At 37.9% G+C, this 17815-nt stretch overlaps 1 long non-coding RNA gene across 2 annotated transcripts in view; it reads right to left on the bottom strand.

Annotated features, from left to right (window-relative positions):
- LOC121142842 overlaps window positions 1-17815 on the bottom strand; it is a 99154-nt gene that overhangs the window by 56223 nt on the left and 25116 nt on the right. For both annotated transcript variants that reach the window (XR_005879952.1, XR_005879953.1), the window contains one exon: window positions 15304-15377. This is a non-coding gene — a long non-coding RNA (uncharacterized LOC121142842). The remainder of the gene's footprint in view (window positions 1-15303; window positions 15378-17815) is intronic.

Here is a 17815-nt window from a genome sequence, read left to right as displayed (position 1 = left end):
GAGAAAATGGATACTAGAAGTGGAAAAGATGAAAACTGTGCTTTAAAACATGAGACATTTATTATTGAAAGCATGAGACATTTACTAAAACCCAATTACACATAGCTCATGTTCCCAGGAGCTTACAACTGCAGGAGAGCATGTGGGAAAGTCAAGTGTTGCTTGTGTGTATTAGTTGTCACTAGATATTTTTGCAATAATTTGAATGAAAATTATGAGCTCAGGGGAGAATTAGCTTTCTAAACAAAAGACAAATGAAACAGCATGGCCCAGGAATTACTTTTTCAACCTAAACAACAAAATGTAAAATTAAGCAATATTTTGTGAGACAAAAACCAACTAAAACCTTTAAATTACCTCTGAACATGGAGGAAATTAGAGGTATTAAATCAGTAACTCTGCTCAGGCTTGGCTAGTTTAAACAAATGACTCATTGCATACAGTGTCTCAAAGAACCCAAAATCAAGAAGAGAACGCAGAATCAGAAGACAAGATATGAACACTGGAACAAAGAAACCTAGTAGTTTAGAGAACTGTATTTAAAATATCCCACTTTTATTTATTAGCCCAAAGCTCTGATTATAATCAGATAATAATTTTACAGAAAATTTTGAGAAAACAGTACTTTCAAGAGTCAACAGCCAGTCCTTTTAGACATTAAGTGATCTTTCCATGTTCAACCGTGTGTCAGAAGGAAATGGGTTAAGAGAACAACACTGAATATTCCCCTGTACCCACTTAAGATGTGGCAAAAAGTATATTGAAAAGAAGTGTTTTTTCCAGAGGTTAGAACAACAAAGGAGTTCTTTCCGAGTCACAGAGTTAGGGAACAGCTAAAGAGCATTCCACGCAGTGGGGTAGAAAACCTCGTAATCTCTTCTCAGTGGGGCTTTAAAAGACTGTGACTCATAGTCAGCAGGCAAACCCCTTTTCTTTCCCCTCTGGTATGAGAGTGTCCACTATTTTCCTTTCTCATCATTGCACATCATCTGTGTATGTGCGGCTAGTGAGATAGGGGGTATGTTTCAGCTCGTTCTCAAGCCCTGTTCTCCAGATAAGGCTAAGCTACACTCAGACTTCAAGACACAGTGAACATCAGAAGTCCTGGTTTTTAAGTCCCATAATTCTGTCACTTTGAAGTAGTGCTGAGTATGTTCTTCTGTGGGAAAGGAAGATTAGAATAATTGGCAATCCAAAAGGCAAACTCTAGTAAATACAAGTAAGACTCTCAGTCAGTGCTCAGTTTTCTCCTGTGGGATGCCCTGTTTATCTTTAAGCCTAGTCACAGGACTTTCTTTGGTCAATAAAATATGAGCAGAAGTGACATGTCACATGAATATAGAAAGCTATTCTGCATCTATTTTTAACTTACTATTGTTGAATCTGAACTCTCTTGTCCATGTAGTGTCCAGGGCCACTCCAGTGACCAGTCTCAAGCTTAGAGATAGATATATTTAATGAGTGAGATACAGGAAGCTTAGTTTTACATTATAATTTACCATAATCATTGTTCAAGACAAATACCATTTGAGAATTTATCAGATTTAAATCTAATAGCTTTACAAATAAATAATTAAAATGACCCAGATAATGTATACAAGCATGAGGGGGAAAACAGCTTAGCGTCCATGTCCATCCCTAGGATAGACCTAGGAAACCTAGCAGTATTTGGCTTATGAATCCTCCCATTTTATGTAAGTGGCCTACGACACTCCCAATCACTCTACACCAGGCCCAGCCACTAAGCGCGTTGTTTATCCAACATGGAACACAATAAACTGGGGACAGGATAGATAAAGGATACCTTTTGGAGTTAGTATAAATAATGTGTATCATTTGGTTTGGGAATATTGGTGAAAAACACATAGGATATGAAAAATTATGTTGTGTTTTATACTCATAGAACCATGATTCCATCATAATTTCTGCTTTGGTCTTTCTATTAAACCCTATTTTTATTTTTCTCTTTACTTATATTCTCGTGCTATAAATACCTTTGAGATGATAGTTTTCAAGTGAAATGTAGCAATGTGACATGATAGTAGAAAAAATAAATTACGCTATATTATTTAGGGTATTTTACCTCAAAAAGCCATATTTTAAGATGTCTATTATACCTGTTACACAGGTGTCAGAATACCATTTCAGAAGTTAGAAATTGACATGTGGGATGTTTGTAGCTGGTAAAATTTTTTATGACTAAATGATAGTTTAGGATCTCAGATCACATAAGCATTGGCTTTCAATTTCTTTACTGAAAATTTTCACTAAATGTTAAGGGAAACATCACTACTTGAGTACAAATGACAGCAGCTGCTCTCTGGGGCACCTCTCTGTTTCCAGTCCTAAAGAATACTATTTTCCAGTTAATCATTTCCTAATATTTTCAGCTATAATAAATTAAATACAATATGATAATTTCTAATAACCAATTCACAAATACCTGAATATCAATAGCATTATGTCCAGCATCATCTTGGTGTTAAAGCGACAACATATTAATTTTGATAAATATAATTTTAAAAGTATAAAGTTAAAAGTACAAATCTAAAAGGTGTCAACCCAAAATATTCAAGGCAAAATAGCATTGTCCATGGAGAAGCATTTTGATTCTCTGGGGAATATGTCCCTAGGGTCAGACCACTTTCTGAGTCCTTTTTTCCGTGGCTGTGATGAAAGTCAGCTGTGCTTCTAACAACCTCCTCTGGGAGCTGGCAAGGAAAAAGGGGATTGCTGTAACTGAATTCCCCATCCTCACCCTCATGTCACTGCCCTCAGTGAAACTGGCTGTCTGGGAAGACAGCAGTGAACAGACAGAAAGTTCAACATCAAGTTTAAACTCAGCCAAAACCCACTTTATTTTAATGTAGACAGTGAGTTTCCACCCACGGCTTCCATCTCCTCCCAGTGTTCCAGTCCTGTTGGCTCATGAATAATCTTTTCCTGTGGATAACTGCCAGTTACTTGATTATTATATTTTTCTTTCTAACTTTGAACTTGAATTATCTTTTCCTGGTTGAAAACCTTTCAAAAATATCCCCAATGAAATTTAGCCCTTATGCTTTCATCTTTCATTTCTTATACAAAACTTAATGATAAGAGCCTGCTTACAACTAAGGTAATATTAAAGACCAAATCAAGCTGTACATTCTCTTGGCACAGGAAAGGAATTGCCACTGAAGGGGATGTGTCCGATCTGTGCTGTTGTGTTTTTCAAACCTCAAGCTCTGAGACTTTAAATCTCTGGCCTTTAGATCCTGTCCAGATTACTTGGTTTATACCTCCATTTGTCTGTAAGATAGCAATGCCAGGCTGAGCCTTTCTCATATCATGACACTTCAAATACTAATTCCCCTGTATTTATGGACCCTCGCAATTACTTTATCACCAATCATGCATTAAGGAAAATCTCCTGATATTGAAGTCAGCTAATTAGTAGCCCTGATTATGTTTACCTTGTTAATTCTCTTTACTATGAAGCCAACACATTCACAAGTTCTAGGAATTGAAGTTTACATATCTGCGGTCTGTCATTTCACTACTTGCCAGAGAGATTTTTATACAGTCGTGGAAGTGAGCATTCTAGAAGGATGATGTTTTAACAAATAAAAACTCTTACTCCCTTTTCTAAGACCATAGTATCACTATAAGAAGGATTTTCTTTGGGGAAATAACTTTAAAATAATTTCTCTTAGAAGAATTGGTTGCTAAGAATTGTTTTTGGTCATACAACTGTAAAGCTTTAAGAGAACTCTTAGTGTCTGTGTAGGCCAACATCATTAGGAAAATACAAACCAAAGACACACTTAGGTATGGAATGCTGAATGGATTTTGCAAACACAAGAATAAGTAGGGTTATTAGAGATAGGGAGTCTGGAGACAGTGATATAACTGACAAGAACATAAATTAGTGTAATCATTATGGTTAGTCAAGACATTAAAAATAAAACTACCATATGAGCTAGTAATTTTCCCTTTTACTATATATTTAAACACATAATCAGTATGTTAAATATACTGAAATGATACCTGCTTGGCTATCTATTTTTATTTTTGTTTGTTTTGCAGTAGTATTCACATAAAATAGGCTATGTACGCAATTTGGATCCATCAGTGGTTAAGTGGAAAATCTCAAATGCATGTATGTGATGTTTAATCTTCATTGTTTTAAAGGAGCCCAGAGTGGGAGGGGAATGTGCTTGTGTGCTTTTTTCTACATTTAAGTCTCAAAAGTAGTTTTGTCTTCTTATTCTATCACTTTCTCTAGACTGTGTTTTAATTTGACGCATTATATTCCAGTAGAGCAGAAACAGTTCAGTTGAGATTCTAAATTTCCTTCATGGTTTTGTTGTTGTTAACAAAAATAACATGTTCTTAACAAGTGCAAGTTTATTAGTTTTCTAATATTTTTTTACTAAAGGATACACCTTCAGCTTATACAACAGTCCCCCCAACACCTCTCATTGCTGTCAGTGTAATTTATCACTTGTCATCAGTCTGCAACACCTCTTGAACATCCCCTGGAGAATGGGGCTCTTATCCTTACCAACACACTTACATCTGTCATTTGTGGGGTCTGGCCCAGAAATGGAACAGAAGCCAGTATAACATAGAGACAGACATGTAAAGATTGCCAATCAAGCTCACAAGCTGCTGATAAATTATGTCTTATCCTGGATCATTGATAAATTTACTAATTAACAGTCATTTTTGATAAATTTGTATCACTAATAAAGTAATTAAGCATGTAATTCTATGATTATTAATTACTGGCAGTTAAATAGTATCTATGGTGACAGTGTTTGATTAGATGCATCTAAACATCTGTCAGTGATCTGATATTTTAATCAGAAACAAAGTTCAGAAGTAATTAATTGATTATCATGCATGTTCTCCATGAAATTTACTTTTACTTACCTACAGACCAGCACAATACAAAATGCAAACCAAAATCTAATTATAAAACAAAATACCATTTATATTAGTAGGTAATTTTCCCTTTTTGTTGAAAATAGATTCTTTTCTCATGTATTATATCCTAATTATATTTTCCCTGCCTTCTACTCCTGCCAATTCCCCTCTCACCTGAATCCACTCCCTTTTTGACTCTCGTTAAAAAAGGAACAAGCTTCTAAGAGAAACAACAAAATATAACAAGATCAAGCAAAAATCACCATATCAAAGTTGGACAAGGTAAACAAACAGAAGGAAAAGAATCTAAGAGAATGGACAAAGACCAGAGACCCACTCATTCACACACTCCAGAATCCCATAAAAGCACTGAAGGCTGTAACATATACACAGAGAACCTGGTACAGGCTTGGGTTCAGACCCCGTGCTTGCTGCTTCAGTCTCTGTGAATTCATATGACATTTGCTCAGTTGATTTAAAGGGCCTTGTTTTCGTGGTGTCCTCTATCCCCTCTGGCTCTTATACTCTTTTTGCTTCTTCTTCCACAGTTTCCCTGAGTTCTAAGGGGAGGGATTTGATAGCGACATTCCATTTAGAGTTGTGTGTTCCAAGGTCTCTCTCTCTCTGTCTCTGTGTAATTTTTGGCTGTGAGTCTCTGTATTTGCTCCCATCTGCAGCTAGAGGAAGCTTCTTGGATGATGGTTGAATAAGGCACTAATCTGTGAGTACAGCAGAATATCATTAGGACTTTATCACTGCCTTTTTAAAATTAATTATTTGTTTTACCTGCAGTCTTTGGTTTTACCCTACATCTCTGGGCTATTTTGAGGGAGTTCCCTGCAGGTTCCCTGCAGATATGGAAACAGTTTTTGAAGAGGATAGAGTGAAAACTCAGTTTAGATAGACTTTGTCAACAAGTATCGAAACTTCTAGAGAATCTGACGCCAGGCAGTTTATCGCCACCATAATCAAACCCAGTATAATTTTGTAAAAAGTTTCCTAGTATAATACAATCCTCAGTGCACATGAAGGCATAATTACATCAGAACTCAACTCAGGTACATGTCATTTATTCCAAGAATATAAGTTCTAGACATATTCTACCTGTGTTAGCTTAAGGGCCTAAGAAAAGTTTCATGCAGATAGTGTAGAAGTCATTTAGGCAATTAGTCATCTCTGGTCTTGGCTGTGGGAGCTTAGGGGAGCTTCTGGATATACAGATAATGTAAGGGTCATTTAGACTATTAGGTATCTCAAGTCCTTGTTATAGGAGCTTGAAATAGCCTGGCCCAACAGATAATGCAGATCAACAGACTGTTAAGCACCTCTAATTCCCAGCTTCCTTAATGAAAGAACAAGTTTTATGTCCATTCCTTTGAGAGGACAATCCTGCATGCTTAACACCTCTAGTTTTCCTGGATATCTCTGGGTTCAAGCATGTTTGTACTGTGCTATCAGTACTATCTAGTCTTTGGTTCTTGGGAACCCAAATAGTGTTGAGTATGGGTTCCATCTCATGGAATGAGTCTTAAGAAAAATCAGACATTGCTTACTCCCAAAAACTTGGTGTCACCATTGGTCTAGTATAGGAAGTATAATATTTAAAGTCTAAACAGTTAAATTATATTAATTTCTCCTAAAATTACTTTTCTACCAAGATCTTTAGACTTTAGTGGCACAATTATATATTATTTAGAAAATGTGCCAACATACACAAGACCTGTACAGGTTCAACCCAGACAAGGTACCAGCACTGAAAGAGGAAAATTTAGCACAGAGTCCTACCACCAACCAAGAAGTTATTTACAATTGATACCTGCTAGAAAAGGGAAAATCAGTTTTCTCCAGTGGAATGTCACTGGGGTATATCAAGAAAAATAAAACAAAAAAATTAAAAATAAATAATTGAATGGTATCACTTTATGTACATCTAATTGCTTATTTAAAGAGCAATGACACATTTACATCTATTCTACAATAAGTGAATAAAAGCAATATGACTTGTTTAAAATCTCAAGGTATCTTCCAACTGACATGAGCAATAGTTGTGAAACTAACAATTAGGAAGTGGTTGCAAAATAATACTCTAGAACACAAAAAGAAGTAATGTTAAAAGAATTTTAGCACTAATTAAAAAGACCACCACTGTGTTAAGCTAGGATGTGTTGCAATTATATTATTTTCACAGAATAAATGACAAGAAAACTAATTTTATGTATGTACACTGCCATTAATTTTTTTGAATATCCCAAAGCATTTTAAATCTTTAACTATGTCACCACCAAAACAAAGTGTGAAATATTGAGGATAATTAGGCTTTTCTTTCCCAAGTTTGGGGCTGCAGAAATTAAGATTCCCTGTAGTCTGAATAAGGTTGGCGTAATTGTGCACACCTAGCAAATTGACTGCATCACAGTGAAGTGTTAAGTCCAGGAGACTCAGGTATTCCTTAATGAACAGTGAAGAACTAGTTTTTTGTTTTGTTTTGTTTTGTTTTTACGAGACAGGGTTTCTCTGTATTGTTTTGGAGGCTGTCGGTCCAGCCCGGCCTCGAACTCACAGAGATTCTCCTGCCTCTGCCTCCTGAGTGCTGGGCACCACCAACACTGGCGAAGAACTAGTTTTAACCACAGATGTATCTGGTTTTCATTATTGATTTCTGAGAGTTAAATCTTTTTTTTCCAGAAGGTTGGGATGCACTTTTAATCTTTTTTAAAAATTTAAATTAGAAACAAGCTTGCTTGACATGTCAATCCCAACTACCTCACCTTCCCCTCCTCCAACCCCCAAATCTCCACCCCTCCCCCTCTACTCCCTAGGGAGGTTGAGGCCTTCCATGGGGAATCTTCAAAGTCTGTCATATCATCCCGGGCAGAGCCTAGGCCCTTCCCATGTGTCCAGGCTAAGAGAGCATCCCTCCATGTGGAATGGGCTCCCAAAGTCCATTTGTACGCCAAGGCTAAATACTGATCTACTATCCAAGGCCCCATAGATTGCCTCCTCACTGACACCCAAATTTGGGGGTCTGAATCAGTCCGAGGCAAGCCTCTCAGTCGCCAGTCACCAGTCTGGGGTCCATGAGCTCCCCACTTTTCAGGTCAGCTGTCTCTGTGGGTTTTACCAGCTAGGTCTTGCCTCCTTTGCTCCTCATTCCTCCCTCTCTGCAACTGGGTTCTAGGAGTACAGTTTAGTGTTTAGCTTTGAGTATCTGCCATCAGCCACTGGATGAAGGCTGCAGGATGGCATATAAGGTAGTCATCAATCTCATTATCAGGGGAGAGCATTTAAGACAGCCTCTTCACTATTGCTTAGATTGTCAGTTGGTGTCATCCTTGTGGATCTCTGAAAATCTTCCTAGTGCCAGATCTCTTCTTAAACCTACAGTGGCTCCCTCTGTTATGGTATGTCTCATCCATTCTTCCCCTGACTCAACCTTCCTGCTCCCCATGTACTCCTCTCCCCTCCTCTTCTCCCCCTCTCTTTCTCCCAGCTCCCTCTCCCCTCTCCTCCTCCCATGTTCCCAATCCCCTCAGGAGATCCTGTCTGCCCTGTACCATTCCCCTTCTCTGGGGTACCATGCATATCTCTCTTAGGGTCCTCCCTGTTTCCCAGACTCTCTGGTGGTGGGATTGTAGACTGGCACTCCCCTTATCTATGTCTGAAATCCATATATGAGTGAGTACATACCATGTTTGTCTTTTTATGACTGGGTTACCTCACTCTGGATGATTTCTTCTAGTGCCATCCATTTGTCTGCAAATTTCTTCCATTGTTTTTTTTTTTTTCTGCTGAGTAGCAGGGAGTTAAATCTTATCTAAATCCCTAGATAAGAATGTCTTTTTTTTTACACTAAACACACACACACACACACACACACACACACACACATGCTTACTATGTCCATTTAGCTTTGATGTGTGCTTGCATCTAGGGCTGATCATTTGTGATTTAATCTTCTATGTGGAATTTTGTCCGTTGAGGAGACTGGTTCTCCCTTTCTCACCAGTACTGCAGAGGCAGGTCTGTGTGGGATTTCCACTGTCTTAATTGGAATGTCAAATGGTGTTATCATTTTGTTACTCTTGCTCAGGCAACCATATTGCCTCAAGAGTCCATGTGTACATTCCCTGTCGTGTTTATCAACAGGCCCTCTGCCCTGGCTACTATAATCTTACAATTTTCTTTCCCCTGTTCCAAGATTTTCTCCATGCCTTAGGTGTGGGGTTCCATTGCAAAGGTATCAGTTGGGCTTCAACCAGAGTCACTTACATTTTGCAGTTGTGTCTCTGCAACCATCTCCATCTGCTGCAGAAAGAAGCTTTGATAAGTGGTGAGGACTGTGCTTGTCTGGGAGCCATACCTGTTAGCCTGTTAGTATAGGGCTTGGAAAGCAGGGCTAAGAGAATTTCAGGTTTGAGGTCAGTCTGATCTATATAGCAATATACCATCTCAAGAAATAAGGTCTTTGGATACAACTTTCAATTATCCTTTCTTCTCTTTACCATTTCTTGTCCAGAAAACCAATTAGGTGCTTTGTAGCCTTATAGATGAGGTAGCATATTACAGAAGCTTATATAAACTAAACAAGAAGCCTAGTTTCTTTCTGCCAACATGATCATACTGGTGTGCATCAATTTATTAGTGATACTGTAGAACCTTGGTTTTATTAGATCAGTATTCTATATATACCAAACTTCCACATTTCTTTGTTAGACACTGGCCTACCATTGTGGACTTCAAGCTGTTATGATTGTCATGAATAAATATGATAAATGCCTTCATTATAATTAAGTTAAATTGCTAGGTACAGACATAATTAATAGTATTGTATATTTAACTTCTTCAGAAAATTGAATTTTTAAAAAAGAAGTTTCACTTCTATTGTAAGTACATTTCAACAGTGTTTATATGCAAAAACATCACAAAACATTTACATTTTACATTTTGTAGCAAGTATTCAGTTGTATTGTGAGGCCTTTATGATAGGACACTAATGACAGATAAAAAAATGCTTCTGCCAATGTCAAATTTGAATAACCACTGTATTTCTTGGGTTAATTTGGCAGGAGTATAGGTGAGGGGTTACTTAAAGGAGCATGGAAGACTCAAAAGCAGCTACATCACCAAAAAGCCTATTCTAGCATAGATGAACATTTGTTAAAGACACAGCTGTAGCTCTCTGCAAGACATGAAGGCAGTGCTGTGAACAAACAGTCTCTGCCCATGTCATCTTTGGGACAGAGGGGCCTTGTGATTTTTTAATTATTATTTTTTAATTTTATATACCATTCATAGTCTTCCCTCCCTTTTCTCGCCCCATTCCCTCCACCACCACCTCCTTTTTACCACCCCTTCTCAGAAAAGGTAAGGCCTCCTATGGGAGTCAATAAAGCATGGCATATCAAGTTGAGGCAGGACCAAACTCTCCTCCCTTGCATGAAGGCTGTGTGAGGCATCTCACTATAGGGAATAGTTTCCAAAAAGCCAGCTCACACACCAGTGACAGATCCTGCCATGGGCCTCACAAACATATCAATCTATACAACTGTCACCCACATGCAGAGGGTCTACATTGGTCCCATGCTGGCTTCATAGCTGTTGGTCTAGAGTCCGTGAGCTCTCTCACTAGGACTGGTCAGCTGTCTCTGTGAACAATTTTTTATATAACATAATTCTTTATTGATTTTTGGGGAGAATATTACATCATGCACCCCAATCAGCTCACCTCCCAGTCCTCCATATAATCCCTTTAGTCCTGCAGCATCCCCCCAAAATCAATTAAAAACAAAACAAACCCACCATCTTTCCAACACCTCTCCATTCATCCTATTGGCATTGAGTGTCACACAGTATACCCTTTTGTCCAATCAGACCCACCCACAAAATGCTCATTGCATTGAGTCAAAGTCATTGGCTTGGTTCAAGGCCTCTGGCAAACCATCATCACTGGACCCCCACAAAAACTCCTCTTGGAGTTTTGTTTCCCCAAGTCATACGATCCTGTAGTTATCATTCTGCAGGACCAGTCCATTCACACACTCCATCAGGGCATAGATGGGGTAAGTGTTAGGGTGGGCCAGTCCAAGGCCCAAGATGTGTGTCTTGGTGGTAGATGAGCTGATTGGCCTGAGTTTCTGGCACCACCCCTCTTAGGCAGGGGCAAAGCCAACCCTCCAAGACACATGCCACTGAGACCAGCTCTCCCATACCCAGGGAGAGTCACCTCTCCTGAATGAAGGAACCAGCTCTCCCATAGTGGGAACAGCTTTCCTGCTGCAGTGTCTAGGGAGGGGCAGAGTTGACTATCCTAGAGCCAGTGAGGAATGGGGGCCAGCACAGCACTCAGATTTCACCACATGGCCATGGACATCCTCACAATTCCCAGCTACAGCAGGACAACAGATAAAGACATGACCCTCAGCAGTAGCTCATACCTGGATGTCACCATGACCAACCAGAGGCAGCAAGGTGCTTGGACATTAACATGGTCTCTGTTGTCCTGTATTTTTAATGATTTAATTTTCAGATACTTAAAATGTTATATACTGTTAACATCAAAATTATACAAAAGGACCTAAGAAAGTATCCCTTTCACAAGATTTCCCTCTCATTGTCCTCACATTCTGGCCCCCTAGTACCCATTTTTTAAACTATGATAAAAATTTGATTCATCAGCAGGTTGTGATCACATGTGAACATGATTACTGCTTGACATTATTCAATTATGAAAATGTCATGCACACTATTGAGATGCTAAATATATGTATATGTCGGGGCATGTTTATCACCAAAATGGAAACATTCATCTGCAAAGTCTCATATGGAATTCACTGACTTCTGAGAAGCAGTGAGCAGATTCCATTAGAGAGCATGTCCACTTTCCCAATTATCTTTTAGGAACTAAGCCACATGAAGAATAGCCAAAGGAAATAAGGAAGTAAACAAAGAAGGGAGAACAAGGAGAAGGAGGAACAAAAGAAGGGAAGAGTGGGGGAGAAAGATGGAGACAAGGAGGAAGGGATAGAGACAAGGAGGAAGGGATACAGAGTAAGGGTGAGTCCACTGGGAGGAGAGGCAGAGGGAGGAAGGAAGGGGGAATAGAGGACTGAGTGGAGAACAGCTAGATAAAGGGAGAGTGCTGCTGCCTCTGCTAGCTTTTATAGAAACTATTGTTTGCTGCTCTAAGACAGGATACTTTGAATGGGTGAATAAAGTGTTTAATTTGAAGGAAAAGTAAGAAAGCAAAATGTGCATGTGATCCTCCTAGTAAGAGTGTGACTACTATAAAAAGAGCAAATTTAATTTACAATTACTTTATAATCCCTCATATGAAATTTATGGAAAGTATATTCATGGAACAAGATTATTACTAAAAAATGAGTAAAGATTTGTTTATAATAAATTATTTATATAAATAAGCAGCAATTACCCAACTTCCCATTTTGATATCTCTCTCTTCTTTCCCTTGTTCTGCTTCTTTACTGAAAATTTTTCAGCTCCTTATAGCACCAGTAACAAAAACCCAGATACAGATATTGGGGTTCAAGTTGAAGATCAGGGAAGCAAAGCAGCCAACCACTAGTTCTTACTTCTACCAGGGCTGGGAAATTCTATCCTCAATGTGGCTGAAGATTAATTCCCTTCTTGTCCTCAACGTAGATGGCAACTAATTGCCAGAATCTGAAACCCTGATCCGATCTCTCTAGTGCTGGGATTAAAGGCGTTAGCTCTGTTTCTCTTTTAGACTGATTCATTCTCATGTAGCCCTGGGTATCCTTGGGCTCATAGAGATGTATAAGGTTCTGTCTCTTGTGTCTTGGGATTAAAACTTGGTGCCTCCACTACCTGGCCTCTATGACTAACTAGTATGGCCGACTTTACATTCTGATCTCCAGGCAAGCTTTATTACATCATAAGAAATATATCACCACAATTCTCCTTTTGTCTAAACAAAAAAGAAGGTTACAACTAACATAAAAACCGTGTACAATAAGTACAATAATTATATAAAATATATAATGGCAATAAGTACATCAACAATATCTAGTCCATTTGCATTTGACAAATTCAGAGAAAATATTCCATTATCTATCCTATCTTAGTGAGTCCAAAAAGTTGTACCTAATTGAATTACTATTCTAATTTGGATTATCAAATACCTTTTAATATCTCTCATCTCTTTTACACTTATATCTTTTTACTGAGTTTCTTTTCTGAGTCTGGTAAACAAGGACAACTATAACTATTACTATCTAGTCTTAAACTCCCTCAGAGACTCAATAAGGAAATAATATTAACTGAGTAAGCAAGAAGTGTGAGCAAACAATTTCCAAAAATTGTGAGAAATGACAAAAATAGCTGGCTGCCTGGACAGTCACCTAAGGTTCTCATGCAATGTTGGGGTATCCATCTTCGGCCTATAGGCCTAGCATATCTGACAGACATTTCTGTGGAGCAGGATTTTTGGAAGACTGTTCTGCCTTGTCTTGGCAAGGGTTTGCAGTCACTCTTTTTTGTGTTCTGCTTGTTCAATTTGGACAGCATATTATCTGCAATCAAGGGAAGGGCACTTTCTTGCCCAGTGGCTTACTTTTGCCCCAAAGAAAGCAGACTCCATGTGGAGTATCCTCAGTGCCCATCATCTTCTCTTAAATATATTGGTGCTTCCAGGAGCAAATATGTCTCATTGCCATTTTAAAAAAGGAACCTATGTTTTTAAAACATCTTAAATGCAATATTCTGTAGATCTGTGAATCTGTGAAGTGTTTGAAGACAACCTGTCTATTTAAAATATATCTGCTTGACCTTGTTTTTTTAGCATTTTTTAATTTAAAGCAATCTTTTCTCATTTTACATACCAAATCCTCATTCCCACTCCTTCCCCTCCTCCTGCTCCCCCTATTATGCCCAAACCCCATCTATTCTTAGAGAGGTCAAGGCTTCCCATGGGGAGTCAGAGAAGTCTGGCACAACTCTGAGGCAGGACCAGAGCCTTCCCCCCTATATCTAGACTGAACTATGTATCCCTCCAAAGAGAATAGGCTCCAAAAAAACATTTAAAGCACTAGGAATAAATTCTTGTCCTACTGCTAGGGGCCCTACAGACTGCCCAAGCTACACAACTGTCACCCACAGCCACAGGGCCTAGTTTGTCATCATAGGACCTTCATCCAGCAACTGCTGGAAGCAGATGCAGAGATCCAGAGCTAAGCACTGAGTCAAGATACCAGAGTCCAGTTGAAAAGGGGAAGAATGATAATATGAGCAAATGGTTAAGACCATTTTGGGGATGCCCACAGAAATAGCTGATCTGAGCTAGTGGGATTTCACTGACTCTGGACTGACAGCAGGGGAACCTGTACAGGACCAAACTAAGTACTCTGTTTGACCTTGTAAACATATCTAATATGACTTCAAATTCGATCGTGAAAAAGGGGATACAGATATGATAGGATAAAAGGGTAGATTATTGGATCTACTCTGAAAAGACAAAAGGGCGGATATATATATATATGATATCATATATATATATATATATATATATATGATAAGACAAAAAAGATCTTTGATCCATTTGGACTTAAGTTTTGTACAAGGCGATAAACATGGATCTATCTGCAGTCTTCTGCATACCAGTACCCAGTTATGCCAGCACCATTTGTTGAAGATGCTTTCTTTTTTCCATTGTACAGTTTTAGCTTCTTTGTCAAAAATCAAGTGTTCATAGGTGTGTGGGTTAAAATTAGGGCTTTCGATTCGGTTCCATTGGTCTACCTGCCTATTTTTGTGCCAATACCGAGCTGTTTTCAGGACTATAGCTCTATAATAGGGCTTGAAGTCAGGTATGGTAATGCCTCCTGAAGTTCCTTTATTGTATAGGGTTGTTTTGGCTATCCTGGGCCTTTTGTTTTTCCATATAAAGTTGATTAATGTTCTTTCCAGGTGCTTGAAGAATTGTGATGGAATTTTGATAGGGATTACATTGAATCTGTAGACTGCTTTTGGCAAGATTGCCATTTTTATTATGTTGATCCTACCAATCCAAGAGCATGGGAGATCTTTCCATTTTCTGGTATCTTCTTTGATTTCTTTCTTTAAAGACACAAAGTTCTTGATATACAGGTCTTTCACTTCCTTGGTTAACATTATCCCCAGATATTTGATGCTGTTTTTGGATATTGTAAAGGGTGATGTTTCTCTGATTTCTTTCTCAGTCACTTCATCATCTGTATATAATAGGGCCCCTTTTTTCTTTTCAAAACAAGTATCCTGAATCTAATCTCCTTTGTTATGTTTTTTTCCTGACCATTATCAATAACAACTTGTAACCAATTCCCTTAAATAATGAAAAATACTCATAAACTATTAAATGACCAAGACCACCCATCCTACCTTTTGGGAATGTGAGCATCATACCCTTAAATTTACTTCCTGTTATCTGGGGGCAAGAGCATCTTCAAGGAATCCTGAAAAGAAAAAAAAATTGGTTAATTGTCAAGTCCTGGAAGAGGTAGCTGTATCATTTGTTGTTCAGTCCCTGCATAATGGAAAAGTGTAGGGCTTGTCTCAAGTCCTGGCTAGAGTAGTCTGTGAGGTATGATCTTCTCAGCTAACCATCTCAAAATTGTTCTGAGCAGTTTGGAGTCCAAAGCCGATCTTCAGTTGCTTTTTTTCAGGTTAGTGGTATTATCATAATCATGGTGGAATTGTAGTTGTGTTCCCCATCTACCTTTTGGAGACTTCAAAGGTTGCTGTTAGGTATGTTCACAGTTCTCTGCAGAAAACTGATAGACTCAAACCTGAAATCATGTACAGGAAGGTACATGAAATATTTTTATAGAATTAGTACTCTACATGGCAATTAATATTTTGACAAAAACTTTAATATACATATATATATTAACTTTATAAAGTTTTAGATGATATACCTCAAGAAAAGCTTCAATGAGTCAAAATGAAACCAAAGAATAATGAGATTAGTGGCAATAGCCTTTTAATTTTAATTTTTCTTCTGTCCCCTATAAGGTGGCTCTTCTGATATGAAGCAGAGATTTTGGATTTTAATTTAACAAATGTGCTTGGGTTTAGAGAAGGAAAGAGCCACACTCCAACTCCAAAGCCAGCTTTAATCTTTAAATGGAATGGGACTACAAAAGACCATTTGCATAATGTGTCAGTAGAGAAAAGTATAAACAAACTTTTAGGAAGATTCATGAAATTTTATGATGTTGGAAATGTGGTATGCCAACAGGCCAATTTACTCTTCTTGGGACATTTTTTTTCTGGATGATTTTTCCTTTTACTTCACATGTCTCATTTGTACAGTGGTCTTCAAATTCCTTAGTTAGATGCCTTTATTCTCCTGAAAAGACAAAAAAATGAAACTTTTCCCCAACCCTATTTTTGGGGAGGTTCCCTTTTGGCAAGTTATAACTGATAAAATGAAAAACATTTGTTAGTTTTATAGGTTAGATTAAATGGCCATGCTGTTTGATGAATTATCATCTCTTCTAATTAAGAGATGCCTCTTGTTTGAATTGAATCTGTGGACAGAAGTTTCTGCACTACATAGTCCCACCGCCATTTAGTCCCAAATAAACACACAGAGGCTTATATTAATTTTAAACTGTTTGACCAATGGCTCAGGCTTTTTATTAACTAGGTCTCTCTTTATTATTAACCCATTTCTATTAATCTGCATATCTTCACATGGTCTTTGCTTACTGGTGATGCCCAGACCTCTGGCTTCCTTGGCAGCTACATGGCACCTCTCCCACACTCTCTCACCATATTCCTCATCCCAGAATTATCCTAGTCTGGTAGACTTCCCTGTACTTCCTGCCTGGCTACATTCTGCCTGTCCATTGGCCAAAACAGCTTTATTCAGCAACCAATAAAAGAAACATATACTCATAGCATATAGAAGGGTTTTAACTTTAACATAGTAAAATTATATATAACAAAACAGTTATCAAGCAAGAACTACAGTTAATAATATTTAGTCCACTAGCATTTGGAAAAATTCAAAGAAAATATTCTATCATCTTCCTATCCTTGTGAGTCTAAAGTTTTATATGCAACTTATCTTTTATCAAAACTAAGGTAAACCATAATCATAACTATCTGTCTTCAACTTCATCATAGACCCCAAAAGGATAATATATAAACTCTAGAATTGACAGAGACATGTCACTGCCTGGACAGTCACCCAAAACTTCTCTGTAACCTTGGGGCATCCATCTTCAGCCCATAGGCCATTGTATCTGGCAAACTTTTTAATGAAGTAGGAAATTTGAAGATCTGTCTTGTCTTGTATTGGCAAGGTTCATCAGCTGCTTTCTTCTGTAAAGCAGTAACCCTGAAGGGCCATCCTGTCTCTTGAAAAGTTCAGCAGTTACTTTAGTTTGTAATTTGCATGTCCAGTTTAGACAGCATGCTGTCAAACAGTCCAGGAAAGATCAGTTTCTTGTCCAAATGGGTATTCCTGCCATGCTAAAGAAACACTCCACAACCAGTTTCTTCAATGTCCATCTTCATCTCTGATGTAATTGGTGTTGCCAGTAGCAGTTGTGTTTCATTGTCAGGAAAAACCCTAATAAACTATTTTAATATGCCATATTCTGTAGGTCTTTGAAAGGGTTTGAAGAGTGCCTATCCATTTTAAATATATCTCTGTATATGTAGAAAGCCTAGTTAACATAACTATAAATTTTGTTGTTATAGGTGACTATTATAAGAGACTACCTATAATCTGTATTTATACATTACATTTTTAAAGAGCTATATAAAAATAGTATCTAAACAAGAGTAGAAATGTACATATAACAAAGCTGACACTAAATTTGAATAATAAATCAAAATCTATACCAATTCAAAGTATTCATTTCTATATAATACTCCTTTT

The sequence above is a fragment of the Mesocricetus auratus genome, unplaced genomic scaffold, assembly GCF_017639785.1.
Source record: "Mesocricetus auratus isolate SY011 unplaced genomic scaffold, BCM_Maur_2.0 Super-Scaffold_100010, whole genome shotgun sequence".
In the NCBI taxonomy this organism is placed as follows: Eukaryota; Metazoa; Chordata; class Mammalia; order Rodentia; family Cricetidae; genus Mesocricetus; species Mesocricetus auratus.
The sequence above is the reverse complement of the archived record's forward strand: the minus strand, read 5'-3'. Positions and strand labels throughout refer to the sequence as shown.